Source organism: Ranitomeya variabilis, chromosome 1, assembly GCF_051348905.1.
Source record: "Ranitomeya variabilis isolate aRanVar5 chromosome 1, aRanVar5.hap1, whole genome shotgun sequence".
Taxonomy (NCBI): Eukaryota; Metazoa; Chordata; class Amphibia; order Anura; family Dendrobatidae; genus Ranitomeya; species Ranitomeya variabilis.
Genome location: NC_135232.1, coordinates 1022536755 through 1022548802, shown reverse-complemented (window position 1 = coordinate 1022548802; position 12048 = coordinate 1022536755). Strand labels below are relative to the sequence as shown.

The 12048-nt window shown below is 42.4% G+C and overlaps 1 long non-coding RNA gene across 4 annotated transcripts in view; it reads left to right on the top strand.

Annotated features, from left to right (window-relative positions):
• The first annotated feature begins 411 nt into the window (after window positions 1-411).
• Window positions 412-12048, top strand: part of LOC143784159 (uncharacterized) — a 148798-nt gene continuing 137161 nt past the window's right edge. For 2 of the 4 annotated variants that reach the window (XR_013217733.1, XR_013217728.1), the window contains exon 1: window positions 412-473. This is a non-coding gene — a long non-coding RNA (uncharacterized LOC143784159). The remainder of the gene's footprint in view (window positions 474-12048) is intronic. The other 2 variants (XR_013217739.1, XR_013217741.1) reach the window with 2 other exon arrangements.

Genomic DNA, 12048 nt, shown 5'->3' with positions numbered 1-12048 from the left:
AGCGAAAAAAACGAAAAGCGAAAAACGAAAAAAGCTCCGGGGGTTAAGGGGTTAACAGATGAAAATAAACAATTGAGATGGAAGGATCTTCATTTTCAGTTGCATAATATTTCTCCACACTAATAGTTGGCCAATAATTCTGCACACGTAGATATTCTTTTAAAAAAAAGACAAAGCCGCACTTTCTTAAATATTCAGGTTTATTATCCTTTTGGACTGACCGAAAGCACTGTAGTTGTTCAATAATAAAATGAATAATCGAAAATACAAATTGCCTAATAATTGTGCTCACAATGTATGAATAAAATAGAAGTGTAAGACTGTAGAAACATAAATATATCATGGCTGAAATGGCGCCGTCTGTACCGGCTGGTGCACGGTGCGTGTGACACCGAGGATTCAAACCGACCAAAGAGGTCAGTTTGAACTTTGCACATGAAGCTGCTAGAAAAACCACAACTGCAGAAAGCCAGGTATGGGCAGCCATGTTTACTCATAAAGTGTAGGCCTTAACTACATAAAGACACTTCTTTTAGTGACCTTCTACTATCTGAGAATCTGACCTTTCTTCCAAGAAAATGTTTATACGCTTCAGTTATTTTACCTATGGTATATGCAACTGTTCCCACAAAGTTGGAAGCATACAATTGTCTAAAATGTTTTGGTAGGCTGAAGTATTAAAGTATCTGAAAACTGAAACCCCCTAGTCAAGCGTCGAATCACCACAGAGCTGTGCCCGAGTTGACAGCATGAGCAGCGAAGAACCGCTGAGCTCAGTCATTGTCTGCAGCGGTATCAATGTGAAGCCTTTGTGTGTCTGTCCAAGCTCAGAGCAAGATGCACAGACGGCGATTTTCCTGATCAGAACTAGACTACGTGATATACACAGTATCTATGTAAATGTAGGTGTCTGTCCGTAGGTCTTCTTGGACCGTGACACACAGATATGTGAATGCAGCAATACTCAGATGACTATAAGGATTATGAACACTGTGATGATGATGATTGTAATAATTGTAATAATGTGATTTAATTTTAATCAGGTCATGCATTTACAAGTTAAGTATACTACATGACAATATACATGAGGCTTAAAGGGAGTGTATCATCAGAATATGACTGATTGTTTAAATCAGTGTTTTCTGTTGCATGTATTTTTAAAACATTTTGGGTAATGTTTATTTTCATATCATGATCTTTATTAAAAAAAAACAATTTGTAATATTGCAATTTTCACACTGGCCACCGAGGCTTTTTTTAGACTTAGCATCTAAACAAAGAATGCCCTCTCGGCCAGCAGAGGGCATACCTCTAAGCCAGAGCATATAAACCTATAAAGACACACTAGGTTGTGGAATAAGTAGAAATAGGTGGATTAAAACCCATCAAAGATGTTGATATATCCAAAAATCCACAACAAAGCGATAGAGGTATCAAGAACAATAAGACAATATTTATTAAAGTGTCAAATGCACAAAGTTGTAATGAACATACATGGACAAAAAAACAATGGATGGGAGAAAACAGGCAAAACTAAAAAGACAGACACAGAAAGACACAGAAAAATCCAGGCATCCTAACTACACCAACACACCGGTATATGCTCATTGGTCTAAGTGAAAAAGGTCCAAAGATGGGCAGCCCTAAGGGGAGACATCATAATATGAGATGATATATAACAAACCCACAAAGGTAGTCCATCAGAGTGAGAATATCTCCTAAAAAAACGAATGCTGCTATATGTAGCAAGACCAAGAGCATAAAGATGTGAGCGTCACCAGCAGACCCAAATCCTAGGAAATTGACATGCATGCTACTGATGGTGCTGGAACATTACCTTGGGACATGCTGGAAAATAGGACGCCGGCGTGGTGGGAGCAGGGAAAGTCCTCGACGCGCGTTTCGCCGTCGCGGCTCTGTCAGGAGGCGTGGCATAGTGAGGGGAAGGCTGGGGTATATATGGGAGTCGGGGGGGACTCGCGGACCAATCGGCGCACACCCATCATGATGCGAATGTCTGCGGTCTGGGAGAGAACGGCCGCGCATCACGGGATATGGGTGGGAGGACTTTTTTAGACTTACACTTCCTATTTGAGGAAGAGTTTCCAGCAGGCTCCTTATCATCAGAGACAGGTTACATCTCACATCTGACCCTGACCCCCCCCTTCCTTCAGAATGACCTGGGCACACGCTCATTAGGTAATTCAGTACAACAGATAGGATCAAACTGTTCATTGCGGGCAATTTTCTATAAGCATCTCCTGAAGCAATAGGAAGTTGGAATGAGTGATCAGAGTGAAAATTAGATTTATAATTTTTATTTTTTATAAAAATTGCAATATGGAATAAAACAATGACCTAAAAGAATACTTTTAACACAAAGAACTGGTTTAAATAATAGGTCATTTTTGAAGACACATTCCCTTTAGTGAACAATTGTAATCTGTAGGATTTCAGTAATACCAATCTATATAGGTTTTTTAATATAATAATTTTATTTCGATGGCACATGTTCCGCAGCACTTTAAAATTCAGAGGGGACATGTACAAACAAGATAAGACATTACAGAGTAACACAAAATTCAACATGCAAAAATGTACTTCAGTGTACCAGCCATAATGATAGCCAAAATACAATATCAAACCGTTCATCAAGTGTAATACTGAAAATGTAATTTATGCTCTAAAATGTACTCTTGTGAAAAATGATATATTGGTTGTACCTCTCGTAAACTGAAAGTACGTATCACAGAACATCTTAATGATATTACCAATGTTGGTGGGGGGTCTGTCCGCAGCAGAGATATGAGGAGACACCTATTAACCAGAAAAGCTTTTTGGATTGTCATCTTAGGTGATCACTTTCTTCAAGATTTAAATTTGACAAATGAAGTTGCATCATCATTATTAATGCTACATATGTGCGTTTTTCTTTTTCTTTCAGTCCCTGTATTTACTTGATCAGGTTTCCCATTCCTGCTTTTAATGTTTGTATACATACGTCATTTTTTCACCACGCGTTTTGTTCCTAATTTGCCCACCTGTGTAATTCAGGCGGGCTTGTGCTCGCTTTCAACAAGTTTTGGCAAAGAACGTTTGCATACCATTGAAACGCGTTGCTTTGCACATTTCTTCATTGAACCTAGGTTTTCAATTTTTTCATGAAATAAACTTACAAGAGATTTTACCAGGGGCTGAAAATATTTTTTTTCACATTTTTTCCGTTGATAACACAAAGGTTCGGATCTTGATTTCCGTGCAGACTGGATTAATTCAATTGGTGAGCTGGCAACCTTAGTTTTATTTAAATTCTCAGATACCAAAGGAGTGAGGGGCCTGCTCAAAAGCTTACAATGTATGAGGAAATAGGGGAGCCACGAAAGGAAACGGTGTATGGTCCAGCCATCAGTATAATAAATGGGGCGGTCATGAACCGGTCACCGGCCAGTGTGTGTACAGTACAGATACCGAGGGCTATTGAGATCTTTAATTTTTAGTGGCTTAAAAAAATTCTCTAAACTTTTCAATGTACCGTAATTGTATGACACTTGTTTTTTTGCATGCTGATATGTGATTTTATTGATACCATTTTTGGGTACATATGTTTTGATTGCTTTGTATTGAATTTTGGGGGGATGGTTTAAAGACTAAAAAATTACAATTTTGAGGTTTTATTTTTTAAGATATTTATGGGTTAAATTGTTTTATATTTTGATACTTTGGCCTTTTACAAATGCGACGATACATGGGGGGCAGGGAGATTAACAGTGGAATTTAAGTGGTTAAACAGCAGTGATCGGAGTATTGTACAATCACTGCAGTTAGGCCAGGGTAACACGACTGTAGACTCTCATCCGAGAGAATCGAGTCGATTATGGTACTGACACTCCAATGAAACTCTTATCCGCGTTTGATCCAAGTGTCAGCATGGTGTGATCCAATTCTGTCGAATAAGAGAACCGTAGCACAGGTGACGAGAAGATGGAGAACCAAATTTCTCCATCTTTTCCATTCTGTGAGTCCGCAAAAATCTGACTGCACTCGGATGTCATACGAGTGCAGTATGATGTGTTCCATGCACGGATAGACTTGAATGAGTGATTTCAGAGTGAAATTAGAGCATGTTGCAATATTTTTCACAGATTCTGTCAGTGAAAAATATCGGTCATCAGCACTGACCCATTGAATAACATTGGTCTGAGTGTTGTCCAATAATAAATCAGGCTGAGTGCAATCGGAATATTATTATTTATTATTATAGCGCCATTTATTCCATGGCGCTTTACATGTGAGGAGGGGTATACATAGCAAAGACAAGTACAATAATCTTAAACAATACAAGTCACAGCTGGTACAGGAGGAGAGAGGACCCTGCCCGCGAAGGCTCATGATCTACAAGGGATGGGTGAGAATACGGTAGGTGAGGATAGAGCTGGTCATGCAGCGGTTTGGTGGATCGGTGGTTACTGCAGGTTGTAGGTTTGTCGGAAGAGGTAGGTCTTCAGGTTCCTTTTGAAGGTTTCGATGGTGGGAGTGAATATCGGATCAAACTCCGACATGTTGTAATTATTTACTAGAACCGGCTCTGTCAAACGAGAAAATCGGACATGTGCACGGCCCGTAGCATAACATTGGTCTGGGTGCACTCAGACCGAAAATACCCTCATCAGCACCTGCCCTTATTTGCATACCTAAATGCAGGAGCAGATCATTGTTATCTATGACTCAGTGTAGATATTGTGTGGGCACATATTCATACTATATGTCTGCAGTAGTTATTGGCATTTCATTTATACAGCATTAGGCCGGGGTCACACTAGTGTAGAATACGGACGAGTGCTACGTGAGAAAACATCGCATAGCACTCGCACCAGTGTTAATCTATGGGGCAGCTCACATCATTGTATTTTTTCTCTGGCGTATTCAGCATACGAGTGTACGAGTGAAATCGCAGCATGCTGCAATTTAATGCGTATATTGGCCGAGACTCGCCAATGCAAGCCTATGGGTGCGAGAAAAAACTCTCACACCACACAGATCATCAGTGTGACTTGCGAGAAATACACACACATTTCCCTATTTCAGCCCATTGAGCCATTAAATTCATTGGAGAAAAGCAGTGAGAAATGTAAAACCATGCACAGGTCATACGGATGTCATACAGATACATAGATGCGAGAAAATCGCATCATCGCATTGCAATCGCATTACACACGGATGACTATACGGAGAACACTCCTGCGACTCTCGGCCGAGAGAATTTTTCATACGTTAAGTGTGATGCCGACCTCAGCAGTATTATTTAGGCTGGGATCATAAAAGCAATAAATTCTTAATAGCAATAGATTCCATCAGAACTGATTAACCCCTTCCCAACATGTTCAATTTCCATTTTCGAATTTTCCTTTTTTCTTCCCCTTCTTCAAGGAGCCATACATTTTTTTTAGTTTTCCACACACAAAATGTATGAGGTCATATTTTTTTCCGAGAAGACTTGTAATTTTGAATAACACCACATTCATTTCACCACACAGTGTACTGGAAAACAGGAAAAAATTCCAAATGTGATGAAATTGCATCAAAAATTCAATTCTGACATTGTTTTTTGGAAATTATTTTTTAGAACATACCGTATTTTTCATATTAGAAGAAGCACTTTTTCCCCCCCAAATTTTTGGGGAAAATGGGGGTGCGTCTAATAATGCGAATATACTTTACCGACTGTGGTGGAGCAGGGTCGCTGCTGGAGGAGGCAAGAGTGGAGCGTTGCTGCAGGCCGCAGGCTGGGATGAGGGGGTGTTCAGATGTGCGACGCTGCAGGTGTTCGATGGTGCAGGGGCTCCACTGACATTTTGTGAAAGCCGGGAGCCCCCGCACTAACATGGTTTACTATGCGGTGGACTCCGGGAAAATGGCTGCTGGGGGCGGCGCATGCACAGATGGAGATCTCAGCACCAAGATCTGTGCATGCGCTGCCCCCAGCAGCCATTTTCTCGGACTCCACCGCATCGTAAACCATGGAAGTGCGGGGGCTCCAGGCTTTCACAGAATGTTGGCGGAGCCCCACCGAACACCCCTTTCCCCAGTCTGGGGTCTGCAGCATTGCCCCAATCCTGCCTCCTCCAGCAGCGACCCTGGGACCCCGCTTAGCCGCAGCCATCACCCCGGTAAGCAATAAGACGCATGGATTGTAAGAAGCACCACCATTTTATTAAAAAAAAAGGTATTTTTCTCCTCAAAATTTGGGGTGCGTCATATAAACCGCAAAATACGGTACATTGTGTAATAAAGTAGACCTGGCAATATAATTCTCATCGGTATGATTACGACGATTCCAAATTGTCCAGTTTATTTTATTATTTTAGTGGTGAAACAAAATCAGTAATTTGTAAAAAAAGAAATAAAAAAGAAACCAACATTTTTTTAATGTGTTGCCATTCTCTGAGACCTGTAACATTTTCATTTTACAGTCAGTAGGACTGTGTTAAGAACTGTTGTTGCTGGGCAATACATAATTTTTATTGACACCGTTTGGGGATAGATATGACATTTTAATCACTTTTTACTGCATTTTTTTGCGGTGTTGCAGTGGCCATAGAAACATAACTTCACCTTTTTTATTCTTTTTTTCTGCTTATGGCATGGCGTTTATTAATTTGGTTAATTAATTTTAGATTTTCAAATATTGGACTTTTATGGATGCGATGATACCAAATATTTATTTTTTTTATATCTTTCATTAATAATGGGGAAAAGGTGGGTTATTTGAAATGTTAGGTTCTTTTTGTTTCATATTTTGTTAAACTTTTTTTTACTGTAGTTGCTAGGCCCCTTTTGGTCTCCTTTGAAGCCCAGCACAGGCTGTGTTCAATGAAGCTTGTTTATGTCAGGCACAGGGATCTTCTACCGACCCCAGGCTGTCATAAAATGTTGCATGTGCCCCTCATATTGGTGCTCTGTAAATGCCCATGTAAACAGTTTAACACCTTAACGACCAGAGGTATTTTTTTTTTTTTTGCATTTTCATTTTTTGCTCCCCTTCTTGCCAAAGCCATAACTATTTTTTTTTTTTGTTTAAAATGGCCAAAGTGAGGGCTTATTTTTTGCGGGACAAGTTGTACTTTTGAACAACACCATTGGTTTCAATATATCGACATTTTGGTGCAGATACAATCTTTTGAACTCCCGTTATTGCATTTTAATGCAATGTTGCGGCAACCAAAAAACTTAATTCTGGCATTTTTACTTTTTTTCTTGTTACGCTGTTTAACGATCGGGTTAATTCTTTTTTTATATTGATTGGGCAATTCTGAACGCGGCGATGCCAACTATGTGTATGTTAGATTTTTTTTTATTGTTGTATTTTGAATGGGGCAAAAGGGGGGTGATTTGAACTTTTATTTTTTTAAATATTTTTGAAACCTTTTTTTTTTCTTTTTGCATGCTTCAATAGTCTCCATGGGAGACTAGAAGCTGCACTTGTCCCATCAGCTCTGCTACATACCGGCAATGATCAGATCGCCTGTTTGTAGCAGAAATGCTCACTTGCTATGAGCGCCGACCACAACCGGCACTCATAGCAGTCTGGCTATACCAACCATCTGCTGGAGACCTCTGGTTGTCATGCCAACCCATCAGTGACCCGCAATCGCATGAAGGGGGTCACTGATGGGTGGGATATCCGGCGTGCTTGCGGGAAGCGCGAGTGAAATGCCACTGTCAGAGATTGACAGCGGCATTTAACTAGTTAACAGCTGTGGGTGGATCGCAATTCCACCCGAGGCTGTTGCAGGCACATGTCAGCTGTATATATCAGCTGTCAAGTGCCCAGAAAGGTGTGGGCTCAGCGCCAAAGCCCGCACCAAACAGGGGGAGTCTGACATCGGTGTACTATTAAACCAGTTGTCGGAAAGGGGTTAACATTCACAGGTGAAGCTCTGCACCATTTGTAGCTTCTATAGGCAGATAATGTCTGCGACACACAGCCATTATCTTTCCCTCTCACAACTTGTGCTGTACATGTATGGCGTGTGTCAGGAAGGGGTTAAAGGAATAGCTCCACATGCAGTGCCAATCTTCCTGTCGACATCTCTAACACTATGACACATGATTCTCGCGCCCAATCAGTGCTAGTGTCACTGTCCCCGCCTTTGGATGTATTGAACATCAACAGGAAGCCAGTACTGCGGCTGATCTCTGACTTCCTATTGATGTTCGATTTGTCCAAAGGTGCGGACAGTGACACTAGCACTGATTGATTGCAGGGCTCATGTGTCACAACAACCACACGGGAGCCCTGGGATTGTGAGTGCCGACACCGCTGGAACACTGCAGACTTGGGAGGTGAGTACTTGTGTTTTTATATTATCAGCGACAAACATTCGGATTGAGAAGAGGTTGTCCTAGTAGTAGACAACACATTTAAGAGAATTCACCCCAATTCCAATGCTTTCTTGCTTAGTACCGTGATAGCCTTTGAGAGCGGTGGTGAGAGGTCAATGGAATATCTGTAACTGAGAATCTGGTGTGAAAGTGTCGTCTGATGATTTATGTAGACACTTTTTGACACCTTAGGCTTGATGGATGCCTAATTTCACTTTCCAGTACAAAATTGATCAATTGTGGAACCAGTGGTACGGCGATTTGTCAAAACTGTCCCAGAAGCCCCAAGGAGTTGTCATTTATACTGATCATTGTATATACTAAATTATATGAACTTCAAAATGGTGCCATTAAAAATACAACTCAGTGCTCAAAAAGCAAGCTCATGTAAAAAAAAAAGGTACAGCTCTCTAAGGGCAGAGATGAAACAACTAAAGAGGACCTGTGGACAGGTCAAATGTGACCAAATTTAGCTCTAATTTAATTCCGACTTCTCCCCTGAGCATTCCATTTTTTTAATCCACCACACAGTACTAGAAAAATGGGCCTTCTATTTGAGTGCAAATTTTTATAATCTCTACCAAGCGGGCGTTACTCACAGAATTCTCTGGCGGCGTGTCTTTTGACTTAACTGCATAACTACTTTATGAGCACCACCTTCTCGGAAAAGACTAGAAAGATTAGCACAAAACAGTATTGCGGATTAAAAAAAAATAGATCTGCCACTGTAAATTTTCATAGCGGAATCTTACTGAATTTTAATAAATTTCCACAAGAGGGCACCAAAGCACAAAGCTGTGGATTCAGTGGAGTAGATCTTCTTTGGAACATGTCAGGTCCGTCAGATATGCGGGCAGCATCAGAGATGCTGACATAAGCTCGCCTGTCAATACTTTATGCTGCCATCAGTCTTCTCTATGCAGCAGTACAGCCTCTCTTGAATATTTTACTTAACCATGAAAATATATGCCAGCACAGGTAAAAAGGAGAGAACCCCCCACAAAGAGTTATTGGGCATGTACTGCACACTCAGACCCTGCACAAGGTATAAATCGCTGCACGTATGTGTCCTAGAAAAATAATTAAATTTGACAATCCTCAGTGGCTTATGGCTATTAATCGCTCACTGTACCAACTAATGATTCCTTTAACACTAATTTTATGTCATTTTGATTCTCCATTTATGACAATAAGATTACTGTTGAAATAAAAAAAATGAAAGGCATAAAAATGTTATAACCTCACCAAAGCCCTGCCGCGCCTGTTAGGCCGGCGTCACACTGGAGTTTTAAACGGCCGAGTGCAATGCGATATAAAATCGCATTGCACTCGGACCAATGTTCAGCTATGGGGCAGCTCCCACCAGCCGACTTTTTGTCGGCCGTTTTCCTCGATCTGCGATTGTCTCGGACCGAGGAAAACTCTCGGCTCACTCGCACTCATATAAGCCTATGGGTGCGAGTGAGACAGCGCACACCACTCGGATATCATCCGAGTGCTGTGCGTTATAAGCGGACCCCAGCAATGGAGGAGATGGAGAAATTCATTTCTCCGCCTCCTCCGCAGCTGTGCTCCGATCCTCCCTGTGCGAGAGAATCAGAGCACAGACGCATGACACTCGGCTCCTGCTCTGCTGCGAGCAGGAGCCGAGGGTCATTAGCATATCGCATCCGATGATCTCGCATCGGATGCAATACGCCAGTGTGACGCCGACCTTAGGGTTTTTCTTGGTCCGCCACCAGTGGCTACTTGTTGCTTCAGCAATGACATACCATTGTGATGGCTAGTGATTGGCTGAGAGGTCGTTTATTGTTCATTGAGGGGTACTAGTAAGTAGAAAACAACAAAGTGCTCTGAAGCATCAGAATGGCAGCTGAAATTAATTGGTGAGGTAGCCCTTCATTTTTAAAAAATTCTAACATGGAAGTGGACATCCTCTTTAAATGTTTGCATAGTGTCCCATCTAAATAAAGTAGCCATGATTTAGCAGAGTATACATAGGTTCATGGCTGAAAGGGTTGGCAGGGGCATATATAGAAATGACAGAAGTTCTATTTGCCCCACCCCCCAACAGGAAAACTACTGTGAAGCCTTTACAGTAATAAATAATAATTCTCCTCCTACTGAAGCCCTAGATTCCCCCTTCATTGCCCCCATAAAGTATGATGCCCACAAAAGTGCTCCTAAAGCACAGTATGATAACACCACAGTTAATTTCTCCACACTACCCTCCACATGCACAGTGTGATAACCCTATTGTACCCTCATCTCCCCCGGAAAAACATGGTGCCCAACCCAGTATGATCCCCCAACTATAACCCCCCATACAGTTTTCGATGCAGTATAATAGGCATACATGCAGTATAATGGCCCCGCACCTCACCACTCTGTATAATGGCCCCCACTAGCCCTCCAAACAGTATAATGGCTCCCACACAGCCCTCCACACAGTATGATGAGCACCAGACAAACCTTCACACTGTACAATTGCTTGTATACAGTATAATAGCCCCACATATCCCTCCAAATATTATAATGGACCTCATATAGCCCTCTAAATATTATACTGGCCCCCACATAGCCCTCACATAGACCTCCATATCTCCATATATTATAATAGCCCTCACATGGACTTCCATATAGTATAATGAGACACAAATTCCTCCATATAGTATACTGTACCCCATAATCTTCTGGATCACCCCCACGTAGTAGGGCAATGGAGTACTCGGTACCGGGTCCTTCAGTGTTCTATGGGGATGTCACGGTGGCTCGACCCGGTCCATGGCCCTTCGGGGGATGTCCAATAAAAGGAATAGTTTTTATGGTTTTGGGAAAGGTCTTTAAAGGAAAAGTGTTTGTGACGCCACCTGTGGTATTCGGTCAGGGTGACCGACTGCTTAGGGGTCCGCTGGGGTGATGTTATGGCAGCAAGATGGTATGCCTTCCCAAAGGTGAAGTGTATCCCCAGGGCTTCCCAGAAGTGTAGGTGGTGATGGTGAATAGTGCGAGGCACAGTCAAGAACGAGGACACAAGGTTGTAGTCTCTTTACCTTTACTGGAGGCTTCAGCGTCCACAGTCCAGGGTACAGACCACAGGGTAGGCAAAGTCCGGCCGGTCCGAAGGCAAATCCAGAGTCCCCTTAATCAGGTGGAAATCAGTAGCCTTCCTACTAGCGCCTGTGTGTTGTAGTACCTCCCTGCTGAGCTTCTTGGTAAGGTCCTCACAACTCTTGTAGATGTTCTAGATGTTATTTCTTCCTCTCTGTCCCCCAGATGGTGTGGATAGGACAAACCCGTATGACTGATGGCCAGAGGCTTGTTTATAGGGACCCTAGAGACGCCCCGACCCCCACAAGTTGCCACTGTGTCTTCTTAGGTATTAAGGTCGGGCAGCCAACTTGGAATTGACTGTCCTGCCGGTCTCTGAAGTAAAGCATAGAGACTATTACTCCCTCGGTGTTCCGGCCACCGGCTACGTGCCTCAGAAGGAGGCAGCCTATTGCAGGGCAGTACTCCTCCTGGTGTTTTCTCCTTGTGCTATGACTTTGTTTCTCACCCTCTACAACACAGTTCTCTTCGTGTCCGTTCTTAGGATGCTGCCGCACGTGGGGCAGGCGCAGCTCCGTGTCTTTCTAGCTAGGCCTCTGACAGGATCCCACCCCT